Source organism: Ictidomys tridecemlineatus, chromosome 2, assembly GCF_052094955.1.
Source record: "Ictidomys tridecemlineatus isolate mIctTri1 chromosome 2, mIctTri1.hap1, whole genome shotgun sequence".
NCBI lineage: Eukaryota > Metazoa > Chordata > Mammalia > Rodentia > Sciuridae > Ictidomys > Ictidomys tridecemlineatus.
The window spans coordinates 79,117,250-79,144,794 of NC_135478.1; positions in this window are offsets into that span (position 1 = coordinate 79,117,250).

Sequence of the window (27,545 nt, forward strand, 5' to 3'; positions counted from 1 at the left end):
ATCCAATGTGTATGCAAATATGTGCTACCCAAAAATCTTCCCACCTTCATCCAGAACAATGCCTTGACATTACCCTCGCCCCAAGTAAGATGCAATTGGAGGAGAAGAGTTAGAAAATCTTTGAATACATATGTGGAATGAAAAATGCTCAGGAGTTCACAACTTTGGAGGTGGTAGAGGAGTTTCCATAAGTAAGGGACAGGATAAACACTCCACAAACATGGAGCTCTGCTGGCCTAAAGACTTCTTGAGAAACTGCCTCTGAGGTTGGGCTCTTGAAATATATGTTGTTGTCAGGAGCTTTAGCTTCCTTTGTAGTGAGACCATCAAAGCTGGGTCTGCATCTATGTGACCTGGAGGACATGGTTTCTGATTTTCCAATGAACATGAGGCAGAAGTGCTGAATTCTCTCTTTGTAGGTAAACTGTGGCCACTGGGGGCTAAGTGTCTCCCCGTGGGGACTGTGAATCCATTTGGTAGTCCTCATCTTTCTTGGTGTTTCTTGCTGCTACACTAGGAGTTTAAAATTTCCTTCACGAAATACAACGAGTTCAACTGGGACACAGTGGTGGAGGGAATTCTGTGAAGTGTGGTGGGTCAAGGTCCTAGGAGTATGCACCAACCAGGCTTCTATCCCACAGAGCTTGCCCTCTTGACCATAGCAACCTCATTCTGAACATTGCCCTGAAACCTCTCCATATAACAAGATGCCTTTACATGCAAGGGTCTGCTGGCTGCACCATGTCAGTCACAAGCCATTTGGAAGCCCATGGCAGATCCACATGGCCCCACCACAGATGTTTTATCACACACCTGCACACCACTGCTCTAGGCCCACTAATCAGCTGGCCCCAACTTACTGGCATCTCTTTTCTAAACCATTTTCATGCAAGCCAGTCAATCAATGCCCCTGCATGGTACACTCATGATCAGCAACAGGACATCCAAAAGTTCTCCAGTGCCCCCTGGTGGGAATTTCAAAGATTGCATGGTATTTATCTAGCCATTTTTAAAGGATGAAGTCGGAGGCACTGTGGGTTTCCATTCATTCAGGAACCATTCAATGGTGAGGAAGATCATTTCAATGAAAGCTCTGGAGAACTCTCACAAACAAGGCTTCCCAAAGAGTGGCCAAAAAGTCACATGAAACCAGGCCCACTGAGGTCTACAATGTGAGGTCCATGTGTGTCTTGACTCTCAACTATGGCTGCCAGGTCTTTAAGAATAAAATCATGTTACATCCTGGCTGATATTCCCAGTGTTTTGTGGAAAGTCACCCTGGGCTTCTATCTCAGTTTCCAAGGGTGACTCTCATGCGTGACCTCCAATAATCCCAACACAATTCATGGCAATACTTCTCTGAGGTCAGTTCCAGAACTCAGTCTCCAAGGGGAATCACACCAGAGTTCAAGCCCAGGGGGACCCAGTCATCTCTTCCACAGCCACAGAAATGACCACAATTCAAACCGAAACACTGCCACAAGGCCCTCATCTTCTTCAATATAGACAATCCTCACAACCTCTGGCTGGAGTTTGCCAGGAGGGGAACAGCCTAAGACAGTGTTTACAATAAGCTTCCTTGCCCCTCATTAGCCTAATGTCAGGGTGGCCTGTACACCCTTCCTTTGAACCAGGAGTGATCAAATAGTCCTGCCTTTAATACTGCTCAGCTTCTTCACATTGAGGCCTGCTGATGGTGGGGTATAGATTCTTTGTGTGAATTGGAGTCATGAGAAAATCTAAGCACATAATGCCTAGCCGCTGCAGGGCTTTGAAGAACTCATTTGACCCAAAGGATCCCTATTCTCACTTGATGGAGATCAGGAACCTTACAAAGGAAGGCGAGAGACTTCATCCACAATGACTGCTTTTTTGCTCTATTGGCTTTGGATGCACATATAAGATCTTTCTTGAGATCCATCAGGTGCTGACAATCTAAGCCACAGGCTCACACAGGGCCAAGAGGCTGATTCAGACACATCCCTTTGCAAAGCAATTAAGCAAAGAGCCACAGGTGATGCCTGTTCGTTTGCATTTGAAAATGGTTTTCTTGAGGCTTCACAAAGGGGTGTCCTGAGGCAAACACCTTGCTGACATCCAGGGAAACAGAACAATAGGTAAGCAAAAGGCCCAAAGCAGGCTTTCTCCACTGAGACTTTACTGGGCCCACTGATATCTGAGTTTTCTGAGATGCTCGCCATTCCTTTCAGCTATCCAGTACATGGCCATGTCACCAAGCTTGGAGGTGGTACATATCTTGGACACAAAACCATGAGCCTATTCTGAAGAGTGGCCAGAATTCAGGAAGAAAACAGGACATTAGGAAGATAGGAGGTGTTGCCCATGGATAAGGCAAGCTGCAGTCCATTCATAAATTGAGCAGGATGAATGCTGGAAGCCTTCTACTAGACAGGACACATCCATTGATGCATTCTCCTTTCTAATGTCTACAACCACAGACACAGTGGGATACACAGACATAGCAACACTCGCCTTGTCAAAAGACATGCTAGAAACAGTCCACTTTGAACCAAACAAACCTCCTTTCCTACCTCTTCTCACAACATTAGACAAAACCACAAATTCACACCCACACCCACAAAGCCACCTCCTTCCCCCAAGGAGGTCTGTGACTACCCGCAGTGTCCTCTGACTGGTGGGCCATACTATGTTCCCCTGAAATGGCCTGTCCTGTCTCAGATCTGGCCTCCGTGGCCACTTCTGTGAAGTTGACAAAAGCCAGGGGTGAGCCACTACCTGCTTTCCCAGGAAAGACCCCCTTCGGAGCTTTCCTGGCAATTGGCCATCCTCACATCTGTAGGTACCAAGAAAGACTGACTCTGTCCGTGGTAAATCCAGACAAGTGAGCCCACTGGGACTGGCACTGGGACTGCCTCTGGGTGCCTGGCTTCCTGGATCCCAAGTTCAGAGAGTTCCATCACCAAGGAAGTGTGGTGAGGTCACTTCCTTCAGGAACTGAATGAGGTCACTGCCTTGGAAACCACTTTGTCCTAACTGTTGCTTCTAAGGGTCTCATGAGATGGAGGCTGCCCCTTCTTCCTGTGACACTTTCACAAGTTAGAATGGTATATCAACCATAGGCACCCAGGAAAAGCTCTCCACACAGGCCTGGTTTGGTCCATCTTGTCTACATTAAGAAGAGAGAGGCTCATTCAGACACATCCCTTCATCCTGACCAGGTTGTCTGCCACCGGAGATGACGTTTGCTCTCTCAGATCCTTCCTAGCTGCCTACATCTTCTCCAGGGATCATTTCTCCATGGACATTTGAGGTTCTCAGCAGGTGGAAGATCCCCTACATTCTTGTATTGTAAGACCAACTCTGTCCCTGCTCTTCTGTAAAGTTAGATTGAGGGAACAGTGTATGCTTGGGGTTAAGAACATGTTCCATTTGGGTTAGGGAACATTCTGCTGGATGAAGAATGGTATTGGGAACCTGTGATATTTATAATAATACCGAGGTGAAATATATGTATGAAAACAGAAATCTAAGTAAGATTTGAAGGCCAGAAGGGCATTGGGCCCTTGATTGGGATAGTTAGCTTTAAATTACATTCTGTACAGATGTCTCTGATAAATCCATATACAATGGCACAGGACCTTGTACCTTGGATGATTCAATGTAGAAGAGAACATCCAGTCAAAAAGGGATAATAGGTAGGATTAGGAAGATAGTCAGTAGGTTTAGGAAGAAGAGTGAGTATAAAATTTGGACCAAAAGTTCTTTAGCAATAGGCTGTCTGTTAGAGAGTGAATGTAAATGTCAGCACATGTGAAGAGTCAGTCACAATGATGAACTGGGGAAAATCGGTAGGAAAGCAAAAATGAATATCGACATTAGGAAATCAGGCAAAGTATAAAGTGAGTGATAGGATTAGACATTTTTAAGAGGGTTGAGGTTGAATATATATTCTTAGGCAGAAACAAATGTGTAGTCACAAATAAAATTGAAATTTGAGAGCATGAGGCAACCTGGACAAGGATGTTTTTAGTAATCCATGCTCACTTTCCAATTAGGCTTTGGAACAATCATAAGTGTGACCTTTGCATTTTGTGTGCAGAATATCAGTGTGATACAATGTATATGTAGATAAGGTGATGTGAGTATTTCTTTCTCCATTTTTGGGAGCAATATGTTGAAGACCTATAAATTAGCATTCAGGGGTACAAATAGGTGTACCCTGGGTCTGTGAGTATACAGATAATGCATGAATAGACCATACTGTGAATGAAGAATATAAATAGTTAAAATTTAAATAATGGATTGAATTGATATCTGAAAATATATAGGAAATCTTATACCGACACAGGATCATTCATGCCAACCCGTTATACATCTAATAGTAATATTGGGGTTATGGTTTACCCTTAATGGTGTGAGTTTTGCTTCAAAAGTGATTATGGAAATACAAAATAATGTGTTTGGAAAGAAGTCTCATTAAAAGACCAGTCAAGAAACATGAAGGGATACATGTGTTCTGAAGTAGGATTTGATTGAAAGTGAACCAAATGCCTAGAAATTTGTGAACTTGAGGATGAAATATATATCCTATGATGTGCATCAACTGAAGAAATACTAATGTACCAGTGTTGAATAAAAATGAATTTCAAAATAAACATCATGTCCCCTAGGAGTCTACTTGCATTGATGTTAAACAGGGTCAGTTACTGTAGAAATGTTAGGATTTCTTTGCACCATTCACTGAAGTTAGTTTTCAGTACTAGAAAACAAATATGTATTACAAGTGGATGAATATTTCTGAGACTAATCTTGTGAAAAGTTGATTAAAAATCCACATACATGTACGTAAATTTAGGGAGTGTAAAATAAGACACATATATTTTATATTTTGAATAATCTGGAGAGTGTGTGTGTGTGTATATATACATATATATATACACACAAAACACACACACAGACACATTAAAAAGTAGAAATATATATGCCAATTGAAATTCATCATGAAATATATATCATCCACAGATCCAAAAATATTTATTTTACTGAACATGGATTTATGTATCATGTTGTTCAAGTAGGAAGCTTACCCATAGGTTGATTTTCAGTTCCAACAGCATTTAGGAGGAGTGATCCCTTCTCACAGTTTGTATCTGCCAAGTCAGCCACCTCACAAAATGTAGCTGGGAAACCAGGTAGGATTCTATATGTGCATGTAAAAATACATGTGTTGAATAGGATACAGAGAAAGGGAGACAGGAATTCACATACTTGTTAACTTTAAAAACACATGGAGAACTATTACATTGGACTGGATTCATAACACCTACTCTTTATAATGCAAAAGGTCTGTCCAACTGCACACCATGCCTCCTCTGAAGTGCTTGTATTTCTATTCTGTTTGGGTTATTTTTCTCCATCATATTAGGATTCGTAATCAGAGTCTATTAGGGTATGGGTTAGTGTCAGGGATTCAGTATTTGGAATGGAAAATAGGAAAATGAATCCAATGTGTATGCAAATATGTGCTACCCAAAAATCTTCCCACCTTCATCCAGAACAATGCCTTGACATTACCCTCGCCCCAAGTAAGATGCAATTGGAGGAGAAGAGTTAGAAAATCTTTGAATACATATGTGGAATGAAAAATGCTCAGGAGTTCACAACTTTGGAGGTGGTAGAGGAGTTTCCATAAGTAAGGGACAGGATAAACACTCCACAAACATGGAGCTCTGCTGGCCTAAAGACTTCTTGAGAAACTGCCTCTGAGGTTGGGCTCTTGAAATATATGTTGTTGTCAGGAGCTTTAGCTTCCTTTGTAGTGAGACCATCAAAGCTGGGTCTGCATCTATGTGACCTGGAGGACATGGTTTCTGATTTTCCAATGAACATGAGGCAGAAGTGCTGAATTCTCTCTTTGTAGGTAAACTGTGGCCACTGGGGTCTAAGTGTCTCCCCGTGGGGACTGTGAATCCATTTGGTAATCCTCATCTTTCTTGGTGTTTCTTGCTGCTACACTAGGAGTTTAAAATTTCCTTCACGAAATACAACGAGTTCAACTGGGACACAGTGGTGGAGGGAATTCTGTGAAGTGTGGTGGGTCAAGGTCCTAGGAGTATGCACCAACCAGGCTTCTATCCCACAGAGCTTGCCCTCTTGACCATAGCAACCTCATTCTGAACATTGCCCTGAAACCTCTCCATATAACAAGATGCCTTTACATACAAGGGTCTGCTGGCTGCACCATGTCAGTCACAAGCCATTTGGAAGCTCATGGCAGATCCACATGGCCCCACCACAGATGTTTTATCACACACCTGCACACCACTGCTCTAGGCCCACTAATCAGCAGGCCCCAACTTACTGGCATCTCTTTTCTAAACCATTTTCATGCAACCCAGTCAATCAAGGCCCCTGCATGGTACACTCATGATCAGCAACAGGACATCCAAAAGTTCTCCAGTGCCCCCTGGTGGGAATTTCAAAGATTGCATGGTATTTATCTAGCCATTTTTAAAGGATGAAGTCGGAGGCACTGTGGGTTTCCATTCATTCAGGAACCATTCAATGGTGAGGAAGATCATTTCAATGAAAGCTCTGGAGAACTCTCACAAACAAGGCTTCCCAAAGAGTGGCCAAAAAGTCACATGAAACCAGGCCCACTGAGGTCTACAATGTGAGGTCCATGTGTGTCTTGACTCTCAACTATGGCTGCCAGGTCTTTAAGAATAAAATCATGTTATATCCTGGCTGATATTCCCAGTGTTTTGTGGAAAGTCACCCTGGGCTTCTATCTCAGTTTCCAAGGGTGACTCTCATGCGTGACCTCCAATAATCCCAACACAATTCATGGCAATACTTCTCTGAGGTCAGTTCCAGAACTCAGTCTCCAAGGGGAATCACACCAGAGTTCAAGCCCAGGGGGACCCAGTCATCTCTTCCACAGCCACACAAATGACCACAATTCAAACCGAAACACTGCCACAAGGCCCTCATCTTCTTCAATATAGACAATCCTCACAACCTCTGGCTGGAGGTTTCCAGGAGGGGAACAGCCTAAGACAGTGTTTACAATAAGCTTCCTTGCCCCTCATTAGCCTAATGTCAGGGTGGCCTGTACACCCTTCCTTTGAACCAGGAGTGATCAAATAGTCCTGCCTTTAATACTGCTCAGCTTCTTCACATTGAGGCCTGCTGATGGTGGGGTATAGATTCTTTGTGTGAATTGGAGTCATGAGAAAATCTAAGCACATAATGCCTAGCCGCTGCAGGGCTTTGAAGAACTCATTTGACCCAAAGGATCCCTATTCTCACTTTTGATGGAGATCAGGAACCTTACAAAGGAAGGCGAGAGACTTCATCCACAATGACTGCTTTTTTGCTATATTGGCTTTGGATGCACATATAAGATCTTTCTTGAGATCCATCAGGTGCTGACAATCTAAGCCACAGCCTCACACAGGGCCAAGAGGCTGATTCAGACACATCCCTTTGCAAAGCAATTAAGCAAAGAGCCACAGGTGATGCCTGTTCGTTTGCATTTGAAAATGGTTTTCTTGAGGCTTCACAAAGGGGTGTTCTGTGGCAAACACCTTGCTGACATCCAGGGAAACAGAACAATAGGTAAGCAAAAGGCCCAAAGCAGGCTTTCTCCACTGAGACTTTACTGGGCCCACTGATATCTGAGTTTTCTGAGATGCTCACCATTCCTTTCAGCTATCCAGTACATGGCCATGTCACCAAGCTTGGAGGTGGTACATATCTTGGACACAAAACCATGAGCCTATTCTGAAGAGTGGCCAGAATTCAGGAAGAAAACAGGACATTAGGAAGATAGGAGGTGTTGCCCATGGATAAGGCAAGCTGCAGTCCATTCATAAATTGAGCAGGATGAATGCTGGAAGCCTTCTACTAGACAGGACACATCCATTGATGCATTCTCTTTTCTAATGTCTACAACCACAGACACAGTGGGATACACAGACATAGCAACACTCGCCTTGTCAAAAGACATGCTAGAAACAGTCCACTTTGAACCAAACAAACCTCCTTTCCTACCTCTTCTCACAACATTAGACAAAACCACAAATTCACACCCACACCCACAAAGCCACCTCCTTCCCCCAAGGAGGTCTGTGACTACCCGCAGTGTCCTCTGACTGGTGGGCCATACTATGTTCCCCCGAAATGGCCTGTCCTGTCTCAGATCTGGCCTCCGTGGCCACTTCTGTGAAGTTGACAGGAGCCAGGGGTGAGCCACTACCTGCTTTCCCAGGAAAGACCCCCTTCGGAGCTTTCCTGGCAATTGGCCATCCTCACATCTGTAGGTACCAAGAAAGACTGACTCTGTCCGTGGTAAATCCAGACAAGTGAGCCCACTGGGACTGGCACTGGGACTGCCTCTGGGTGCCTGGCTTCCTGGATCCCAAGTTCAGAGAGTTCCATCACCAAGGAAGTGTGGTGAGGTCACTTCCTTCAGGAACTGAATGAGGTCACTGCCTTGGAAACCACTTTGTCCTAACTGTTGCTTCTAAGGGTCTCATGAGATGGAGGCTGCCCCTTCTTCCTGTGACACTTTCACAAGTTAGAATGGTATATCAACCATAGGCACCCAGGAAAAGCTCTCCACACAGGCCTGGTTTGGTCCATCTTGTCTACATTAAGAAGAGAGAGGCTCATTCAGACACATCCCTTCATCCTGACCAGGTTGTCTGCCACCGGAGATGACTTTTGCTCTCTCAGATCCTTCCTAGCTGCCTACATCTTCTCCAGGGATCATTTCTCCATGGACCTTTGAGGTTCTCAGCAGGTGGAAGATCCCCTACATTCTTGTATTGTAAGACCAACTCTGTCCCTGCTCTTCTGTAAAGTTAGATTGAGGGAACAGTGTATGCTTGGGGTTAAGAACATGTTCCATTTGGGTTAGGGAACATTCTGCTGGATGAAGAATGGTATTGGGAACCTGTGATATTTATAATAATACCGAGGTGAAATATATGTATGAAAACAGAAATCTAAGTAAGATTTGAAGGCCAGAAGGGCATTGGGCCCTTGACTGGGATACTTAGCTTTGAAATACATTCTGCACAGATGTCTCTGATAAATCCATATACAATGGCATAGGACCTTATACCTTAAATGATTCAATGTAGAAGAGAACATGCAGTCAAAAAGGGATAGTAGGTAGGATTAGGAAGATAGTCAGTAGGTTTAGGAAGAAGGGTGAGTATAAAATTTGGACCAAAATTTCTTTAGCAATAGGCTGTCTGTTAGAGAGTGAATGTAAATGTCAGCACATGTGAAGAGTCAGTCACAATGATGAACTGGGGAAAATAGGTAGGAAAGCAAAAATGAATATCAACATTAGGAAATCAGGCAAAGTATAAAGTGAGTGATAGGATTAGACATTTTCAACAGGGTTGAGGTTGAATATATAATCTCAGGCAGAAACAAATGTGTAGTCACAAATAAAATTGAAATTTGAGAGCATTAGGCAACCTGGACAAGGATGTTTTAGTAATCCATGCTCACTTTCCAATTAGGCTTTGGTACAATCATAAGTGTGACCTTTGCATTTTGTGTGCAGAATATCACTGTGATACAATGTATATGTAGATAAGGTGATGTGAGTATTTCTTTCACCATTTTTGGGAGCAATATTTTGAAGACCTATAAATTAGCATTCAGGGGTACAAATAGGTGTACCCTGGGTCTGTGAGTATAGAGATAATGCATGAATAGACCATACTGTGAATGAAGAATATAAATGGTTAAAATTTGAATACTGGATTGAATTGATATCTGAAAATATATAGGAAATCTTATACTGATACGGGATCATTCATGCCAACCAGTTATACATCTAATGGTAATATTAGGGTTGTGGTTTACCCTTAATGGTGTGTGAGTTTTGCTTCAAAAGTGATTATGGAAATCCAAAATAATGTGTTTGGAAAGAAGTCTCATTAAAAGACCAGTCAAGAAACATGAAGGGATACATGTGTTCTGAAGTAGGATTTGATTGAAAGTGAACCAAATGCCTAGAAATTTGTGAACTTGAGGATGAAATATATATCCTATGATGTGTATCAACTGAAGAAATACTAATGTACCAGTGTTGAATAAAAATGAATGTCAAAATACACATCATGTCCCATAGGAGTCTACTTGCATTGATGTTAAACAGGGTCAGTTACTGTAGAAATGTTAGGATTTCTTTGCACCATTCACTGAAGTTAGTTTTCTGTACTAGAAAAATAATATGTATTTCAGGTGGATGAATATTTCTGAGATTAATCTTGTGAAAAGTTGCTTATAAATCCACATACGTGTACATAAATTTAGGGAGTGTAAAATAAGACACATATATTTTATATTTTTAATAATCTGGAGAGTGTGTGTGTGAGTATATATACATATATATATATATATATATATATACACACAAAACACACACACAGACACATTAAAAAGTAGAAATATATATGCCAATTGAAATTCATCATGAAATATATATCATCCACAGATCCAAAAATATTTATTTTACTGAACATGGATTTATGTATCATGTTGTTCAAGTAGGAAGCTTACCCATAGGTTGATTTTCAGTTCCAACAGCATTTAGGAGGAGTGATCTCTTCTCACAGTTTGTATCTGCCAAGTCAGCCACCTCACAAGAATGTAGCTGGGAAACCAGGTAGGATTCTATATGTGCATGTAAAAATACATGTGTTGAATAGGATACAGAGAAAGGGAGACAGGAATTCACATACTTGTTAACTTTAAAAACACATGGAGAACTATTACATTGGACTAGATTCATAACACCTACTCTTTATAATGCAAAAGGCCTGTCCAACTACACACCATGCCTCCTCTGAAGTGCTTGTATTTCTATTCTGTTTGGGTTATTTTTCTCCATCATATTAGGATTCGTAGTCAGAGTCTAGTAGGGTATGGGTTAGTGTCAGGGATTCAGTATTTGGAATGGAAAATAGGAAAATGAATCCAATGTGTATGCAAATATGTGCTACCCAAAAATCTTCCCACCTTCATCCAGAACAATGCCTTGACATTACCCTCGCCCCAAGTAAGATGCAATTGGAGGAGAAGAGTTAGAAAATCTTTGAATACATATGTGGAATGAAAAATGCTCAGGAGTTCACAACTTTGGAGGTGGTAGAGGAGTTTCCATAAGTAAGGGACAGGATAAACACTCCACAAACATGGAGCTCTGCTGGCCTAAAGACTTCTTGAGAAACTGCCTCTGAGGTTGGGCTCTTGAAATATATGTTGTTGTCAGGAGCTTTAGCTTCCTTTGTAGTGAGACCATCAAAGCTGGGTCTGCATCTATGTGACCTGGAGGACATGGTTTCTGATTTTCCAATGAACATGAGGCAGAAGTGCTGAATTCTCTCTTTGTAGGTAAACTGTGGCCACTGGGGGCTAAGTGTCTCCCCGTGGGGACTGTGAATCCATTTGGTAATCCTCATCTTTCTTGGTGTTTCTTGCTGCTACACTAGGAGTTTAAAATTTCCTTCACGAAATACAACGAGTTCAACTGGGACACAGTGGTGGAGGGAATTCTGTGAAGTGTGGTGGGTCAAGGTCCTAGGAGTATGCACCAACCAGGCTTCTATCCCACAGAGCTTGCCCTCTTGACCATAGCAACCTCATTCTGAACATTGCCCTGAAACCTCTCCATATAACAAGATGCCTTTACATACAAGGGTCTGCTGGCTGCACCATGTCAGTCACAAGCCATTTGGAAGCCCATGGCAGATCCACATGGCCCCACCACAGATGTTTTATCACACACCTGCACACCACTGCTCTAGGCCCACTAATCAGCAGGCCCCAACTTACTGGCATCTCTTTTCTAAACCATTTTCATGCAACCCAGTCAATCAAGGCCCCTGCATGGTACACTCATGATCAGCAACAGGACATACAAAAGTTCTCCAGTGCCACCTGGTGGGAATTTCAAAGATTGCATGGTATTTATCTAGCCATTTTTAAAGGATGAAGTTGGAGGCACTGTGGGTTTCCATTCATTCAGGAACCATTCAATGGTGAGGAAGATCATTTCAATGAAAGCTCTGGAGAACTCTCACAAACAAGGCTTCCCAAAGAGTGGCCAAAAAGTCACATGAAACCAGGCCCACTGAGGTCTACAATGTGAGGTCCATGTGTGTCTTGACTCTCAACTATGGCTGCCAGGTCTTTAAGAATAAAATCATGTTATATCCTGGCTGATATTCCCAGTGTTTTGTGGAAAGTCACCCTGGGCTTCTATCTCAGTTTCCAAGGGTGACTCTCATGCGTGACCTCCAATAATCCCAACACAATTCATGGCAATACTTCTCTGAGGTCAGTTCCAGAACTCAGTCTCCAAGGGGAATCACACCAGAGTTCAAGCCCAGGGGGACCCACTCATCTCTTCCACAGCCACACAAATGACCACAATTCAAACCGAAACACTGCCACAAGGCCCTCATCTTCTTCAATATAGACAATCCTCACAACCTCTGGCTGGAGGTTTCCAGGAGGGGAACAGCCTAAGACAGTGTTTACAATAAGCTTCCTTGCCCCTCATTAGCCTAATGTCAGGGTGGCCTGTACACCCTTCCTTTGAACCAGGAGTGATCAAATAGTCCTGCCTTTAATACTGCTCAGCTTCTTCACATTGAGGCCTGCTGATGGTGGGGTATAGATTCTTTGTGTGAATTGGAGTCATGAGAAAATCTAAGCACATAATGCCTAGCCGCTGCAGGGCTTTGAAGAACTCATTTGACCCAAAGGATCCCTATTCTCACTTGATGGAGATCAGGAACCTTACAAAGGAAGGCGAGAGACTTCATCCACAATGACTGCTTTTTTGCTCTATTGGCTTTGGATGCACATATAAGATCTTTCTTGAGATCCATCAGGTGCTGACAATCTAAGCCACAGGCTCACACAGGGCCAAGAGGCTGATTCAGACACATCCCTTTGCAAAGCAATTAAGCAAAGAGCCACAGGTGATGCCTGTTCGTTTGCATTTGAAAATGGTTTTCTTGAGGCTTCACAAAGGGGTGTCCTGTGGCAAACACCTTGCTGACATCCAGGGAAACAGAACAATAGGTAAGCAAAAGGCCCAAAGCAGGCTTTCTCCACTGAGACTTTACTGGGCCCACTGATATCTGAGTTTTCTGAGATGCTCGCCATTCCTTTCAGCTATCCAGTACATGGCCATGTCACCAAGCTTGGAGGTGGTACATATCTTGGACACAAAACCATGAGCCTATTCTGAAGAGTGGCCAGAATTCAGGAAGAAAACAGGACATTAGGAAGATAGGAGGTGTTGCCCATGGATAAGGCAAGCTGCAGTCCATTCATAAATTGAGCAGGATGAATGCTGGAAGCTTTCTACTAGACAGGACACATCCATTGATGCATTCTCTTTTCTAATGTCTATAACCACAGACACAGTGGGATACACAGACATAGCAACACTCGCCTTGTCAAAAGACATGCTAGAAACAGTCCACTTTGAACCAAACAAACCTCCTTTCCTACCTCTTCTCACAACATTAGACAAAACCACAAATTCACACCCACACCCACAAAGCCACCTCCTTCCCCCAAGGAGGTCTGTGACTACCCGCAGTGTCCTCTGACTGGTGGGCCATACTATGTTCCCCCGAAATGGCCTGTCCTGTCTCAGATCTGGCCTCCGTGGCCACTTCTGTGAAGTTGACAGGAGCCAGGGGTGAGCCACTACCTGCTTTCCCAGGAAAGACCCCCTTCGGAGCTTTCCTGGCAATTGGCCATCCTCACATCTGTAGGTACCAAGAAAGACTGACTCTGTCCGTGGTAAATCCAGAAAAGTGAGCCCACTGGGACTGGCACTGGGACTGCCTCTGGGTGCCTGGCTTCCTGGATCCCAAGTTCAGAGAGTTCCATCACCAAGGAAGTGTGGTGAGGTCACTTCCTTCAGGAACTGAATGAGGTCACTGCCTTGGAAACCACTTTGTCCTAACTGTTGCTTCTAAGGGTCTCATGAGATGGAGGCTGCCCCTTCTTCCTGTGACACTTTCACAAGTTAGAATGGTATATCAACCATAGGCACCCAGGAAAAGCTCTCCACACAGGCCTGGTTTGGTCCATCTTGTCTACATTAAGAAGAGAGAGGCTCATTCAGACACATCCCTTCATCCTGACCAGGTTGTCTGCCACCGGAGATGACTTTTGCTCTCTCAGATCCTTCCTAGCTGCCTACATCTTCTCCAGGGATCATTTCTCCATGGACCTTTGAGGTTCTCAGCAGGTGGAAGATCCCCTACATTCTTGTATTGTAAGACCAACTCTGTCCCTGCTCTTCTGTAAAGTTAGATTGAGGGAACAGTGTATGCTTGGGGTTAAGAACATGTTCCATTTGGGTTAGGGAACATTCTGCTGGATGAAGAATGGTATTGGGAACCTGTGATATTTATAATAATACCGAGGTGAAATATATGTATGAAAACAGAAATCTAAGTAAGATTTGAAGGCCAGAAGGGCATTGGGCCCTTGACTGGGATACTTAGCTTTGAAATACATTCTGCACAGATGTCTCTGATAAATCCATATACAATGGCATAGGACCTTATACCTTAAATGATTCAATGTAGAAGAGAACATGCAGTCAAAAAGGGATAGTAGGTAGGATTAGGAAGATAGTCAGTAGGTTTAGGAAGAAGGGTGAGTATAAAATTTGGACCAAAATTTCTTTAGCAATAGGCTGTCTGTTAGAGAGTGAATGTAAATGTCAGCACATGTGAAGAGTCAGTCACAATGATGAACTGGGGAAAATAGGTAGGAAAGCAAAAATGAATATCAACATTAGGAAATCAGGCAAAGTATAAAGTGAGTGATAGGATTAGACATTTTCAACAGGGTTGAGGTTGAATATATAATCTCAGGCAGAAACAAATGTGTAGTCACAAATAAAATTGAAATTTGAGAGCATTAGGCAACCTGGACAAGGATGTTTTAGTAATCCATGCTCACTTTCCAATTAGGCTTTGGTACAATCATAAGTGTGACCTTTGCATTTTGTGTGCAGAATATCACTGTGATACAATGTATATGTAGATAAGGTGATGTGAGTATTTCTTTCACCATTTTTGGGAGCAATATTTTGAAGACCTATAAATTAGCATTCAGGGGTACAAATAGGTGTACCCTGGGTCTGTGAGTATAGAGATAATGCATGAATAGACCATACTGTGAATGAAGAATATAAATGGTTAAAATTTGAATACTGGATTGAATTGATATCTGAAAATATATAGGAAATCTTATACTGATACGGGATCATTCATGCCAACCAGTTATACATCTAATGGTAATATTAGGGTTGTGGTTTACCCTTAATGGTGTGTGAGTTTTGCTTCAAAAGTGATTATGGAAATCCAAAATAATGTGTTTGGAAAGAAGTCTCATTAAAAGACCACTCAAGAAACATGAAGGGATACATGTGTTCTGAAGTAGGATTTGATTGAAAGTGAACCAAATGCCTAGAAATTTGTGAACTTGAGGATGAAATATATATCCTATGATGTGTATCAACTGAAGAAATACTAATGTACCAGTGTTGAATAAAAATGAATGTCAAAATACACATCATGTCCCATAGGAGTCTACTTGCATTGATGTTAAACAGGGTCAGTTACTGTAGAAATGTTAGGATTTCTTTGCACCATTCACTGAAGTTAGTTTTCTGTACTAGAAAAATAATATGTATTTCAGGTGGATGAATATTTCTGAGACTAATCTTGTGAAAAGTTGCTTATAAATCCACATACGTGTACATAAATTTAGGGAGTGTAAAATAAGACACATATATTTTATATTTTTAATAATCTGGAGAGTGTGTGTGTGAGTATATATACATATATATATATATATATATACACAAAACACACACACACAGACACATTAAAAAGTAGAAATATATATGCCAATTGAAATTCATCATGAAATATATATCATCCACAGATCCAAAAATATTTATTTTACTGAACATGGATTTATGTATCATGTTGTCCAAGTAGGAAGCTTACCCCTAGGTTGATTTTCAGTTCCAACAGCATTTAGGAGGAGTGATCTCTTCTCACAGTTTGTATCTGCCAAGTCAGCCACCTCACAAGAATGTAGCTGGGAAACCAGGTAGGATTCTATATGTGCATGTAAAAATACATGTGTTGAATAGGATACAGAGAAAGGGAGACAGGAATTCACATACTTGTTAACTTTAAAAACACATGGAGAACTATTACATTGGACTAGATTCATAACACCTACTCTTTATAATGCAAAAGGCCTGTCCAACTACACACCATGCCTCCTCTGAAGTGCTTGTATTTCTATTCTGTTTGGGTTATTTTTCTCCATCATATTAGGATTCGTAGTCAGAGTCTAGTAGGGTATGGGTTAGTGTCAGGGATTCAGTATTTGGAATGGAAAATAGGAAAATGAATCCAATGTGTATGCAAATATGTGCTACCCAAAAATCTTCCCACCTTCATCCAGAACAATGCCTTGACATTACCCTCGCCCCAAGTAAGATGCAATTGGAGGAGAAGAGTTAGAAAATCTTTGAATACATATGTGGAATGAAAAATGCTCAGGAGTTCACAACTTTGGAGGTGGTAGAGGAGTTTCCATAAGTAAGGGACAGGATAAACACTCCACAAACATGGAGCTCTGCTGGCCTAAAGACTTCTTGAGAAACTGCCTCTGAGGTTGGGCTCTTGAAATATATGTTGTTGTCAGGAGCTTTAGCTTCCTTTGTAGTGAGACCATCAAAGCTGGGTCTGCATCTATGTGACCTGGAGGACATGGTTTCTGATTTTCCAATGAACATGAGGCAGAAGTGCTGAATTCTCTCTTTGTAGGTAAACTGTGGCCACTGGGGGCTAAGTGTCTCCCCGTGGGGACTGTGAATCCATTTGGTAATCCTCATCTTTCTTGGTGTTTCTTGCTGCTACACTAGGAGTTTAAAATTTCCTTCACGAAATACAACGAGTTCAACTGGGACACAGTGGTGGAGGGAATTCTGTGAAGTGTGGTGGGTCAAGGTCCTAGGAGTATGCACCAACCAGGCTTCTATCCCACAGAGCTTGCCCTCTTGACCATAGCAACCTCATTCTGAACATTGCCCTGAAACCTCTCCATATAACAAGATGCCTTTACATGCAAGGGTCTGCTGGCTGCACCATGTCAGTCACAAGCCATTTGGAAGCCCATGGCAGATCCACATGGCCCCACCACAGATGTTTTATCACACACCTGCACACCACTGCTCTAGGCCCACTAATCAGCAGGCCCCAACTTACTGGCATCTCTTTTCTAAACCATTTTCATGCAACCCAGTCAATCAAGGCCCCTGCATGGTACACTCATGATCAGCAACAGGACATCCAAAAGTTCTCCAGTGCCACCTGGTGGGAATTTCAAAGATTGCATGGTATTTATCTAGCCATTTTTAAAGGATGAAGTTGGAGGCACTGTGGGTTTCCATTCATTCAGGAACCATTCAATGGTGAGGAAGATCATTTCAATGAAAGCTCTGGAGAACTCTCACAAACAAGGCTTCCCAAAGAGTGGCCAAAAAGTCACATGAAACCAGGCCCACTGAGGTCTACAATGTGAGGTCCATGTGTGTCTTGACTCTCAACTATGGCTGCCAGGTCTTTAAGAATAAAATCATGTTATATCCTGGCTGATATTCCCAGTGTTTTGTGGAAAGTCACCCTGGGCTTCTATCTCAGTTTCCAAGGGTGACTCTCATGCGTGACCTCCAATAATCCCAACACAATTCATGGCAATACTTCTCTGAGGTCAGTTCCAGAACTCAGTCTCCAAGGGGAATCACACCAGAGTTCAAGCCCAGGGGGACCCACTCATCTCTTCCACAGCCACACAAATGACCACAATTCAAACCGAAACACTGCCACAAGGCCCTCATCTTCTTCAATATAGACAATCCTCACAACCTCTGGCTGGAGGTTTCCAGGAGGGGAACAGCCTAAGACAGTGTTTACAATAAGCTTCCTTGCCCCTCATTAGCCTAATGTCAGGGTGGCCTGTACACCCTTCCTTTGAACCAGGAGTGATCAAATAGTCCTGCCTTTAATACTGCTCAGCTTCTTCACATTGAGGCCTGCTGATGGTGGGGTATAGATTCTTTGTGTGAATTGGAGTCATGAGAAAATCTAAGCACATAATGCCTAGCCGCTGCAGGGCTTTGAAGAACTCATTTGACCCAAAGGATCCCTATTCTCACTTGATGGAGATCAGGAACCTTACAAAGGAAGGCGAGAGACTTCATCCACAATGACTGCTTTTTTGCTCTATTGGCTTTGGATGCACATATAAGATCTTTCTTGAGATCCATCAGGTGCTGACAATGTAAGCCACAGGCTCACACAGGGCCAAGAGGCTGATTCAGACACATCCCTTTGCAAAGCAATTAAGCAAAGAGCCACAGGTGATGCCTGTTCGTTTGCATTTGAAAATGGTTTTCTTGAGGCTTCACAAAGGGGTGTCCTGTGGCAAACACCTTGCTGACATCCAGGGAAACAGAACAATAGGTAAGCAAAAGGCCCAAAGCAGGCTTTCTCCACTGAGACTTTACTGGGCCCACTGATATCTGAGTTTTCTGAGATGCTCACCATTCCTTTCAGCTATCCAGTACATGGCCATGTCACCAAGCTTGGAGGTGGTACATATCTTGGACACAAAACCATGAGCCTATTCTGAAGAGTGGCCAGAATTCAGGAAGAAAACAGGACATTAGGAAGATAGGAGGTGTTGCCCATGGATAAGGCAAGCTGCAGTCCATTCATAAATTGAGCAGGATGAATGCTGGAAGCTTTCTACTAGACAGGACACATCCATTGATGCATTCTCTTTTCTAATGTCTACAACCACAGACACAGTGGGATACACAGACATAGCAACACTCGCCTTGTCAAAAGACATGCTAGAAACAGTCCACTTTGAACCAAACAAACCTCCTTTCCTACCTCTTCTCACAACATTAGACAAAACCACAAATTCACACCCACACCCACAAAGCCACCTCCTTCCCCCAAGGAGGTCTGTGACTACCCGCAGTGTCCTCTGACTGGTGGGCCATACTATGTTCCCCCGAAATGGCCTGTCCTGTCTCAGATCTGGCCTCCGTGGCCACTTCTGTGAAGTTGACAGGAGCCAGGGGTGAGCCACTACCTGCTTTCCCAGGAAAGACCCCCTTCGGAGCTTTCCTGGCAATTGGCCATCCTCACATCTGTAGGTACCAAGAAAGACTGACTCTGTCCGTGGTAAATCCAGACAAGTGAGCCCACTGGGACTGGCACTGGGACTGCCTCTGGGTGCCTGGCTTCCTGGATCCCAAGTTCAGAGAGTTCCATCACCAAGGAAGTGTGGTGAGGTCACTTCCTTCAGGAACTGAATGAGGTCACTGCCTTGGAAACCACTTTGTCCTAACTGTTGCTTCTAAGGGTCTCATGAGATGGAGGCTGCCCCTTCTTCCTGTGACACTTTCACAAGTTAGAATGGTATATCAACCATAGGCACCCAGGAAAAGCTCTCCACACAGGCCTGGTTTGGTCCATCTTGTCTACATTAAGAAGAGAGAGGCTCATTCAGACACATCCCTTCATCCTGACCAGGTTGTCTGCCACCGGAGATGACTTTTGCTCTCTCAGATCCTTCCTAGCTGCCTACATCTTCTCCAGGGATCATTTCTCCATGGACCTTTGAGGTTCTCAGCAGGTGGAAGATCCCCTACATTCTTGTATTGTAAGACCAACTCTGTCCCTGCTCTTCTGTAAAGTTAGATTGAGGGAACAGTGTATGCTTGGGGTTAAGAACATGTTCCATTTGGGTTAGGGAACATTCTGCTGGATGAAGAATGGTATTGGGAACCTGTGATATTTATAATAATACCGAGGTGAAATATATGTATGAAAACAGAAATCTAAGTAAGATTTGAAGGCCAGAAGGGCATTGGGCCCTTGACTGGGATACTTAGCTTTGAAATACATTCTGCACAGATGTCTCTGATAAATCCATATACAATGGCATAGGACCTTATACCTTAAATGATTCAATGTAGAAGAGAACATGCAGTCAAAAAGGGATAGTAGGTAGGATTAGGAAGATAGTCAGTAGGTTTAGGAAGAAGGGTGAGTATAAAATTTGGACCAAAATTTCTTTAGCAATAGGCTGTCTGTTAGAGAGTGAATGTAAATGTCAGCACATGTGAAGAGTCAGTCACAATGATGAACTGGGGAAAATAGGTAGGAAAGCAAAAATGAATATCAACATTAGGAAATCAGGCAAAGTATAAAGTGAGTGATAGGATTAGACATTTTCAACAGGGTTGAGGTTGAATATATAATCTCAGGCAGAAACAAATGTGTAGTCACAAATAAAATTGACATTTGAGAGCATTAGGCAACCTGGACAAGGATGTTTTAGTAATCCATGCTCACTTTCCAATTAGGCTTTGGTACAATCATAAGTGTGACCTTTGCATTTTGTTTGCAGAATATCACTGTGATACAATGTATATGTAGATAAGGTGATGTATTTCTTTCACCATTTTTGGGAGCAATATTTTGAAGACCTATAAATTAGCATTCAGGGGTACAAATAGGTGTACCCTGGGTCTGTGAGTATAGAGATAATGCATGAATAGACCATACTGTGAATGAAGAATATAAATGGTTAAAATTTGAATACTGGATTGAATTGATATCTGAAAATATATAGGAAAACTTATACTGATACGGGATCATTCATGCCAACCAGTTATACATCTAATGGTAATATTAGGGTTGTGGTTTACCCTTAATGGTGTGTGAGTTTTGCTTCAAAAGTGATTATGGAAATCCAAAATAATGTGTTTGGAAAGAAGTCTCATTAAAAGACCAGTCAAGAAACATGAAGGGATACATGTGTTCTGAAGTAGGATTTGATTGAAAGTGAACCAAATGCCTAGAAATTTGTGAACTTGAGGATGAAATATATATCCTATGATGTGTATCAACTGAAGAAATACTAATGTACCAGTGTTGAATAAAAATGAATGTCAAAATACACATCATGTCCCATAGGAGTCTACTTGCATTGATGTTAAACAGGGTCAGTTACTGTAGAAATGTTAGGATTTCTTTGCACCATTCACTGAAGTTAGTTTTCTGTACTAGAAAAATAATATGTATTTCAGGTGGATGAATATTTCTGAGACTAATCTTGTGAAAAGTTGCTTATAAATCCACATACGTGTACATAAATTTAGGGAGTGTAAAATAAGACACATATATTTTATATTTTTAATAATCTGGAGAGTGTGTGTGTGAGTATATATACATATATATATATATATATACACACAAAACACACACACACAGACACATTAAAAAGTAGAAATATATATGCCAATTGAAATTCATCATGAAATATATATCATCCACAGATCCAAAAATATTTATTTTACTGAACATGGATTTATGTATCATGTTGTTCAAGTAGGAAGCTTACCCATAGGTTGATTTTCAGTTCCAACAGCATTTAGGAGGAGTGATCTCTTCTCACAGTTTGTATCTGCCAAGTCAGCCACCTCACAAAACGTAGCTGGGAAACCAGGTAGGATTCTATATGTGCATGTAAAAATACATGTGTTGAATAGGATACAGAGAAAGGGAGACAGGAATTCACATACTTGTTAACTTTAAAAACACATGGAGAACTATTACATTGGACTAGATTCATAACACCTACTCTTTATAATGCAAAAGGCCTGTCCAACTACACACCATGCCTCCTCTGAAGTGCTTGTATTTCTATTCTGTTTGGGTTATTTTTCTCCATCATATTAGGATTCGTAGTCAGAGTCTAGTAGGGTATGGGTTAGTGTCAGGGATTCAGTATTTGGAATGGAAAATAGGAAAATGAATCCAATGTGTATGCAAATATGTGCTACCCAAAAATCTTCCCACCTTCATCCAGAACAATGCCTTGACATTACCCTCGCCCCAAGTAAGATGCAATTGGAGGAGAAGAGTTAGAAAATCTTTGAATACATATGTGGAATGAAAAATGCTCAGGAGTTCACAACTTTGGAGGTGGTAGAGGAGTTTCCATAAGTAAGGGACAGGATAAACACTCCACAAACATGGAGCTCTGCTGGCCTAAAGACTTCTTGAGAAACTGCCTCTGAGGTTGGGCTCTTGAAATATATGTTGTTGTCAGGAGCTTTAGCTTCCTTTGTAGTGAGACCATCAAAGCTGGGTCTGCATCTATGTGACCTGGAGGACATGGTTTCTGATTTTCCAATGAACATGAGGCAGAAGTGCTGAATTCTCTCTTTGTAGGTAAACTGTGGCCACTGGGGGCTAAGTGTCTCCCCGTGGGGACTGTGAATCCATTTGGTAATCCTCATCTTTCTTGGTGTTTCTTGCTGCTACACTAGGAGTTTAAAATTTCCTTCACGAAATACAACGAGTTCAACTGGGACACAGTGGTGGAGGGAATTCTGTGAAGTGTGGTGGGTCAAGGTCCTAGGAGTATGCACCAACCAGGCTTCTATCCCACAGAGCTTGCCCTCTTGACCATAGCAACCTCATTCTGAACATTGCCCTGAAACCTCTCCATATAACAAGATGCCTTTACATACAAGGGTCTGCTGGCTGCACCATGTCAGTCACAAGCCATTTGGAAGCCCATGGCAGATCCACATGGCCCCACCACAGATGTTTTATCACACACCTGCACACCACTGCTCTAGGCCCACTAATCAGCAGGCCCCAACTTACTGGTATCTCTTTTCTAAACCATTTTCATGCAACCCAGTCAATCAAGGCCCCTGCATGGTACACTCATGATCAGCAACAGGACATCCAAAAGTTCTCCAGTGCCACCTGGTGGGAATTTCAAAGATTGCATGGTATTTATCTAGCCATTTTTAAAGGATGAAGTTGGAGGCACTGTGGGTTTCCATTCATTCAGGAACCATTCAATGGTGAGGAAGATCATTTCAATGAAAGCTCTGGAGAACTCTCACAAACAAGGCTTCCCAAAGAGTGGCCAAAAAGTCACATGAAACCAGGCCCACTGAGGTCTACAATGTGAGGTCCATGTGTGTCTTGACTCTCAACTATGGCTGCCAGGTCTTTAAGAATAAAATCATGTTATATCCTGGCTGATATTCCCAGTGTTTTGTGGAAAGTCACCCTGGGCTTCTATCTCAGTTTCCAAGGGTGACTCTCATGCGTGACCTCCAATAATCCCAACACAATTCATGGCAATACTTCTCTGAGGTCAGTTCCAGAACTCAGTCTCCAAGGGGAATCACACCAGAGTTCAAGCCCAGGGGGACCCACTCATCTCTTCCACAGCCACACAAATGACCACAATTCAAACCGAAACACTGCCACAAGGCCCTCATCTTCTTCAATATAGACAATCCTCACAACCTCTGGCTGGAGGTTTCCAGGAGGGGAACAGCCTAAGACAGTGTTTACAATAAGCTTCCTTGCCCCTCATTAGCCTAATGTCAGGGTGGCCTGTACACCCTTCCTTTGAACCAGGAGTGATCAAATAGTCCTGCCTTTAATACTGCTCAGCTTCTTCACATTGAGGCCTGCTGATGGTGGGGTATAGATTCTTTGTGTGAATTGGAGTCATGAGAAAATCTAAGCACATAATGCCTAGCCGCTGCAGGGCTTTGAAGAACTCATTTGACCCAAAGGATCCCTATTCTCACTTGATGGAGATCAGGAACCTTACAAAGGAAGGCGAGAGACTTCATCCACAATGACTGCTTTTTTGCTCTATTGGCTTTGGATGCACATATAAGATCTTTCTTGAGATCCATCAGGTGCTGACAATCTAAGCCACAGGCTCACACAGGGCCAAGAGGCTGATTCAGACACATCCCTTTGCAAAGCAATTAAGCAAAGAGCCACAGGTGATGCCTGTTCGTTTGCATTTGAAAATGGTTTTCTTGAGGCTTCACAAAGGGGTGTCCTGTGGCAAACACCTTGCTGACATCCAGGGAAACAGAACAATAGGTAAGCAAAAGGCCCAAAGCAGGCTTTCTCCACTGAGACTTTACTGGGCCCACTGATATCTGAGTTTTCTGAGATGCTCACCATTCCTTTCAGCTATCCAGTACATGGCCATGTCACCAAGCTTGGAGGTGGTACATATCTTGGACACAAAACCATGAGCCTATTCTGAAGAGTGGCCAGAATTCAGGAAGAAAACAGGACATTAGGAAGATAGGAGGTGTTGCCCATGGATAAGGCAAGCTGCAGTCCATTCATAAATTGAGCAGGATGAATGCTGGAAGCTTTCTACTAGACAGGACACATCCATTGATGCATTCTCTTTTCTAATGTCTACAACCACAGACACAGTGGGATACACAGACATAGCAACACTCGCCTTGTCAAAAGACATGCTAGAAACAGTCCACTTTGAACCAAACAAACCTCCTTTCCTACCTCTCCTCACAACATTAGACAAAACCACAAATTCACACCCACACCCACAAAGCCACCTCCTTCCCCCAAGGAGGTCTGTGACTACCCGCAGTGTCCTCTGACTGGTGGGCCATACTATGTTCCCCCGAAATGGCCTGTCCTGTCTCAGATCTGGCCTCCGTGGCCACTTCTGTGAAGTTGACAGGAGCCAGGGGTGAGCCAATACCTGCTTTTCCAGGAAAGACCCCCTTCGGAGCTTTCCTGGCAATTGGCCATCCTCACATCTGTAGGTACCAAGAAAGACTGACTCTGTCCGTGGTAAATCCAGACAAGTGAGCCCACTGGGACTGGCACTGGGACTGCCTCTGGGTGCCTGGCTTCCTGGATCCCAAGTTCAGAGAGTTCCATCACCAAGGAAGTGTGGTGAGGTCACTTCCTTCAGGAACTGAATGAGGTCACTGCCTTGGAAACCACTTTGTCCTAACTGTTGCTTCTAAGGGTCTCATGAGATGGAGGCTGCCCCTTCTTCCTGTGACACTTTCACAAGTTAGAATGGTATATCAACCATAGGCACCCAGGAAAAGCTCTCCACACAGGCCTGGTTTGGTCCATCTTGTCTACATTAAGAAGAGAGAGGCTCATTCAGACACATCCCTTCATCCTGACCAGGTTGTCTGCCACCGGAGATGACTTTTGCTCTCTCAGATCCTTCCTAGCTGCCTACATCTTCTCCAGGGATCATTTCTCCATGGACCTTTGAGGTTCTCAGCAGGTGGAAGATCCCCTACATTCTTGTATTGTAAGACCAACTCTGTCCCTGCTCTTCTGTAAAGTTAGATTGAGGGAACAGTGTATGCTTGGGGTTAAGAACATGTTCCATTTGGGTTAGGGAACATTCTGCTGGATGAAGAATGGTATTGGGAACCTGTGATATTTATAATAATACCGAGGTGAAATATATGTATGAAAACAGAAATCTAAGTAAGATTTGAAGGCCAGAAGGGCATTGGGCCCTTGATTGGGATACTTAGCTTTGAAATACATTCTGCACAGATGTCTCTGATAAATCCATATACAATGGCATAGGACCTTATACCTTAAATGATTCAATGTAGAAGAGAACATGCAGTCAAAAAGGGATAGTAGGTAGGATTAGGAAGATAGTCAGTAGGTTTAGGAAGAAGGGTGAGTATAAAATTTGGACCAAAATTTCTTTAGCAATAGGCTGTCTGTTAGAGAGTGAATGTAAATGTCAGCACATGTGAAGAGTCAGTCACAATGATGAACTGGGGAAAATAGGTAGGAAAGCAAAAATGAATATCAACATTAGGAAATCAGGCAAAGTATAAAGTGAGTGATAGGATTAGACATTTTCAACAGGGTTGAGGTTGAATATATAATCTCAGGCAGAAACAAATGTGTAGTCACAAATAAAATTGAAATTTGAGAGCATTAGGCAACCTGGACAAGGATGTTTAAGTAATCCATGCTCACTTTCCAATTAGGCTTTGGTACAATCATAAGTGTGACCTTTGCATTTTGTGTGCAGAATATCACTGTGATACAATGTATATGTAGATAAGGTGATGTATTTCTTTCACCATTTTTGGGAGCAATATTTTGAAGACCTATAAATTAGCATTCAGGGGTACAAATAGGTGTACCCTGGGTCTGTGAGTATAGAGATAATGCATGAATAGACCATACTGTGAATGAAGAATATAAATGGTTAAAATTTGAATACTGGATTGAATTGATATCTGAAAATATATAGGAAAACTTATACTGATACGGGATCATTCATGCCAACCAGTTATACATCTAATGGTAATATTAGGGTTGTGGTTTACCCTTAATGGTGTGTGAGTTTTGCTTCAAAAGTGATTATGGAAATCCAAAATAATGTGTTTGGAAAGAAGTCTCATTAAAAGACCAGTCAAGAAACATGAAGGGATACATGTGTTCTGAAGTAGGATTTGATTGAAAGTGAACCAAATGCCTAGAAATTTGTGAACTTGAGGATGAAATATATATCCTATGATGTGTATCAACTGAAGAAATACTAATGTACCAGTGTTGAATAAAAACGAATGTCAAAATAAACATCATGTCCCATAGGAGTCTACTTGCATTGATGTTAAACAGGGTCAGTTACTGTAGAAATGTTAGGATTTCTTTGCACCATTCACTGAAGTTAGTTTTCTGTACTAGAAAAATAATATGTATTTCAGGTGGATGAATATTTCTGAGACTAATCTTGTGAAAAGTTGCTTATAAATCCACATACGTGTACATAAATTTAGGGAGTGTAAAATAAGACACATATATTTTATATTTTTAATAATCTGGAGAGTGTGTGTGTGAGTATATATACATATATATATATATATATACACACAAAACACACACACACAGACACATTAAAAAGTAGAAATATATATGCCAATTGAAATTCATCATGAAATATATATCATCCACAGATCCAAAAATATTTATTTTACTGAACATGGATTTATGTATCATGTTGTTCAAGTAGGAAGCTTACCCATAGGTTGATTTTCAGTTCCAACAGCATTTAGGAGGAGTGATCTCTTCTCACAGTTTGTATCTGCCAAGTCAGCCACCTCACAAAACGTAGCTGGGAAACCAGGTAGGATTCTATATGTGCATGTAAAAATACATGTGTTGAATAGGATACAGAGAAAGGGAGACAGGAATTCACATACTTGTTAACTTTAAAAACACATGGAGAACTATTACATTGGACTAGATTCATAACACCTACTCTTTATAATGCAAAAGGCCTGTCCAACTACACACCATGCCTCCTCTGAAGTGCTTGTATTTCTATTCTGTTTGGGTTATTTTTCTCCATCATATTAGGATTCGTAGTCAGAGTCTAGTAGGGTATGGGTTAGTGTCAGGGATTCAGTATTTGGAATGGAAAATAGGAAAATGAATCCAATGTGTATGCAAATATGTGCTACCCAAAAATCTTCCCACCTTCATCCAGAACAATGCCTTGACATTACCCTCGCCCCAAGT